The following is a 4,650-nucleotide window of genomic DNA, read 5'->3' as shown; positions in this document are numbered from 1 at the left end:
ACTGGGATTACAGGCACATGCCACCACACCCCAGACTCAGTTGCTGGCTCAGTGCACCCAGGGGCTGGGCTGGCATGACATGTGGTGCAGGTATTGAGCACTAGCCCCTGCACTTGCCTAAGCAGGTGCTTAGTCCACTGAGCTATCTTGCAAGCCCTTAAAAATAGTCTGAGGAAAAAAATAATCCTATGCAGATTTCAATCAAGAGTTGTCTACCTTTTTTCTCCACTCCAAGAGTTCATTTTTGCACTTGGACTGTGTGGGAAGGAATTGATTGATGCTATCAGGACAAACTGGAGCATCTCACATTAGACTTGCTATCACTTTAAGTAAGATCTGCTTTTAAATGCGTATAATTTAAACAAAAATAAATAAAATATATGTCAGGCAGCTTATACCTATTTCCTTTTATTAGACATTATTGCCTAAGGTTACTTTAGCTTTTTCTCTTAAACCTTATGATCAGCTTATAAATACTACAATTATTGTGTCTTTTTGTGTTAAGCATGATCTTTTATCTATCACTAATACTTAAAATATATTGCAAGTTTTGAAATTCATTTTGAGATTTATTTTAAAATATGTAAAATCTCAAGAAATAAAAGCTTCTAGAACCACACTAAATCTCTGAGAACTCCTACTTCCATTCTAAAACATGTGAAGTTATTTTTAATCCGCAATTGAGAATATCAATGTAAGAGGTATAATTACATAATTGGGCCACACTTTAATCACAGCCTACAATTTCCAGAAGGTTTTAAAGCAGCTGAGTTGGCATATGAACCCTCGTGCCTGTTCTCAGCCTTGTCTCTGAGTCCCAGGAGGCATGGTGCAGTCCAGGTGCATGATGGCCTACTGAATCATTGTCCCTGTGTTCAGATTTCCTCTCAGGTGTCAGCTTCTGTATGCTGCTAGTCATCTTTTAGGCATCATTTCTTCCAGGCATTCAATGTTATAAATGAAAAATATGAGGCCCAGAGAAAGTGGCAGCCCTGGTGCTGGGAATCTCCCTTTCCTTCCTGTGCCCACTCAGGCAGGTCACCCCCTTGCTCACTGTTGTCCTCTGCATACCTTCTGTGTGGCTTCAGGCTTTGAGCATCTCTGGTGAGGTTATTACAAGATGCTGTTCATGCCGCATTGCAGGTCTAGAAGGAAGATTTGTACTTCCATGTTTGCTCCTTGCCAGTAGTGCTACTTCTGAGGAATCTGCACTCCATGCTGAGTCTGTGCTGGACCTGATGCTACACAATTAGTGTTTCTGCACTGATGCTGAAATTAGTTAAAATTTAACAGGACATCAACTTCATTATTGTGATTATCTGTACCTATTATATCATTCAGAGGCAAGGTCTTTTCTGCCACCCTAATTTTGGGATATTAGGCAAGTTACTTAATCTCCTTGTGACTCAGTTTTCTTATTCATGGTATAAGGATAGTAATTCCTATCTGGGAGAGTTGCAGTGAGAAAAAAATGAATTACTATTACATGCAAATTTTTGGAATAGTGCACAGCATCTAGGTATTACTGTTATTTTATAGGCAAGTTCAGATTTTCTTACTGAAAGACATTCATGACAGAGAAATATTTGTATTATATTCATGCTGCTTTGTTCTTATGCATTATATATATATATATATAACAAAACTAGATTATCAATTTATAAAATAATTAACTATTTTTAATCATAAAATCATTAGCTATGTTAAGAGATATTCTGGATATCTTTTACATATCTTCAGTGTAAACTCTAGACAAAGCTGAACTAATTTTCAGGGCCAATATTTTACACTTTTCCTCCTTCAACTCTATTTCATAATCTGTCAATCACCAAATGAGTGAAGGACAAGATTTTTTCCATTTCCCAAAGCAACACTTCCTGTGCTAATCTGCCAACCTTTTGTCAGTTCTAGTGCTTTAAATTGGAGAAGCTTATAATGTGTATCTCTGGTAATTAAGGATTTCTTCATCCAGTACCAGCAAAATTATTCTGTGGTGATCAGTCAGAGCTGTTATGGGTTAATTACTCTGTATGCTCAGCGGTTAGAATTTTTTAATTAATCAAATCTAAGAGATATAATAGCTTTTTCAGTTTCTGTGTTTTTTTTCTTTTTATAATGCTTTGTTAGTAGATGGAAATGCATCAAGAAATTATCCCCTTTTCATATTTCTTCTCAGTTTGTCAGTTGAGGATTTTGCATATGGTCTTAGTTACCATACGGAACCAGAGACATTCCAAGGAGGTTTTGGATGATCCATATGTCAGAGTCCCAGATGGGCTACAGATGACATTTAAAATGAAGCTTATCTTTGAGTAGCTTTATACTAGGACATATTCCACACAATTTAGTAAGATGATTCATGTTTCAGGTGCCATGGTTTTCAATTTTTATGCAATTATGAAAGTAGTTGAGACATCTCCAAGACAGTAAGCAACTGGGAAGATTCAAGGTCATTTTTTACTTCAGGAATTTAAATATTAATCATTCATTTTCACTTTGGAGGAAAAAAGACGATCAGTCAACATAGGAATGTAATGGTATAATAAGTACAAGTGTACTAGCTAGAATTGTTTATGAATTTATCTTTACCATAATCTTTAAAATCAGCTATTAAGTACTAGGATTATCTCAGAGTTCACCTTGTGAGTTCACAAATAATATTCTGCCACATATTATTTTAAAAAGAAAAAGAAAAATAAAAGCTGGTTTATTCAAAGATAGTGAGTTGAGAGTAACTATTGAAGAGGCTACCCAGATGTGATTTAACTGGAATGACTTTGGAATTGAGTAGAATTCTTAACTTCATTTTTTTTTCTTTTTTTGCAGAACAGGGGATTGAACTCAGGCCCTTGCACTTGCCAGGGAAGCACTTATTCCACTGAGTCGTCTTCCCAGCCCCTTGAGTAGAATTCTTAATACATATTGTAGTGGTTGATACCCTTGTGTCAGCTTGGCTGGATGACTCCTTTGCATGGTTCTGGTCAGTGGGAGCTCTGCCCTGGGGCACAACTGCTTCCACCCTAGGACTCAATGGGCCCACCCTGGGGCATGGATTGACTCCTCCTTAGAGCAGGACCAGGGCCCATCCTGGAGTGTGATGGTTCCACTCTAGGGTATAATAGGCCCACCCCAGAGTGACTCAGGACAAAGAGACCATATAAAGGGACTGAGGAAGGAGTTCATGTTCCACTTCATCACAGGAACTTCAGTCTTCACATGTGGCTTGGACTTCAACTCTTGGCTTGCAGTACAGACTCTTTGGCCTCCAGCTTGGATCCTCCATCTTCCATCACAGTCTCTTCAGCTTCCAACACAGACTCTTCATTCTTTTGTCGCAGACACATTAGTTGATGGATAGAGACTTGCACAGAGCACTGCAGTGAGCTTCAGACCTCGAGACTGAATTCTTCAGTCTGGGTTATGCAGATGTCCTCTACACATTTCCTCATCTGACTCTGTGGCTGACTGTTGTAAGCCAAACTTGTAATTCCTTATTTATTGTGTATCTTGTGTTAATATCTTATATCTGTTCCTCTAAGTAAAGCCCTGAACAATACACATATGTTTAAGGTCTGGAGAAAAAGAGAATGCACTTTACTCTTATGGAGTTAACAGTACTTACAAGGAACAGTAGTTGGATGATATTCAAAAGACTGTATAGTTTGGGTCTTGAGTTTGAAGTGGCCACATATTTTAGTGAATATAGAATGGGTACCAGATGTGTCTAGGAAGGCAAGAGTAAGCTCTACCAAAATTGCTGATGTTGGCCTGGAACTGTATTCTCCAGTTGATTATTTAGTGGTATTTTGTCAACAATTATGGCAATTGTCAGTAGGTGTTTATAGTTAATAAAAAATGATGATCCAGTTTTTGTTGGAAAGGAACCTACACATAGGTCTCGCTTCAGGACTAGTGAGTGAAAGTTCATTTTATGTCAACTTGGTCAAGTTGCTTGGTCAAACACTAGTTTAGATGTTATTGTGAAGGAATCTTTTAGAGGTGATTATCATTTAAATCGTGGACTTGAGTAAAGCAGATTAGTTGACATAGTATAGTTAGGCCTCATCCCATCAGCTGAAGGCCTTAAGACAAAAAAGACAAAAGCTCCCTGTGCAGGAAGGAAATGTGCCTCAAGACTCTTCAGATTTGAAACTACAATACCACCTTTCCTTTGATCTCTAACCACTTGGTCTGCCCTTCAGATTCCAACTGGTAGCCCCACAGTTGTATGAACCAATTCCTTAAAACAAATGTCTCTCTGTCTCTGTCTTATCTGGATATATATCCTTTTGGTTCTGTTTTTCTGAAGAACTCTGATTAAAACAGCATATGGACATTAGCTATGACTTGTGGTGCTCAGACTTTCCTCAAGTGCATAATAAATTTTTATCTTGCAGTGAGTACCTATATTCTCTCTCTTTAGGGAAAAGTGTCAGAATTGCAAGGTGACTATGCCACCTTCAAAAATATATATTTCTTATGGATTTATATTCATTTGCAGCACAACTCTTAAACATTTATTCCTGGCAATTAAAATATTTTTATATCATCTCTGTTTTTGTTATTTTAAACCTGATTTACATATATTAGGAGTACCTTAATTATATATGAAACTATAATATTTTCTGTTCCTCCCTCCTTCTGTTCTTT

The 4,650-nt window shown here is 37.5% G+C and overlaps 1 pseudogene; it reads right to left on the bottom strand.

Moving 5' to 3' along the window:
- Positions 1 to 3,344, bottom strand: part of LOC101589157 — an 85,958-nt pseudogene extending 82,614 nt beyond the window's left edge.
- Positions 3,345 to 4,650: the final 1,306 nt, after the last annotated feature.

This window comes from Octodon degus, unplaced genomic scaffold, assembly GCF_000260255.1.
Source record: "Octodon degus isolate 3935 unplaced genomic scaffold, OctDeg1.0 scaffold00467, whole genome shotgun sequence".
Taxonomy (NCBI): Eukaryota; Metazoa; Chordata; class Mammalia; order Rodentia; family Octodontidae; genus Octodon; species Octodon degus.
This window is presented reverse-complemented; position numbering and strand designations above follow the sequence as displayed.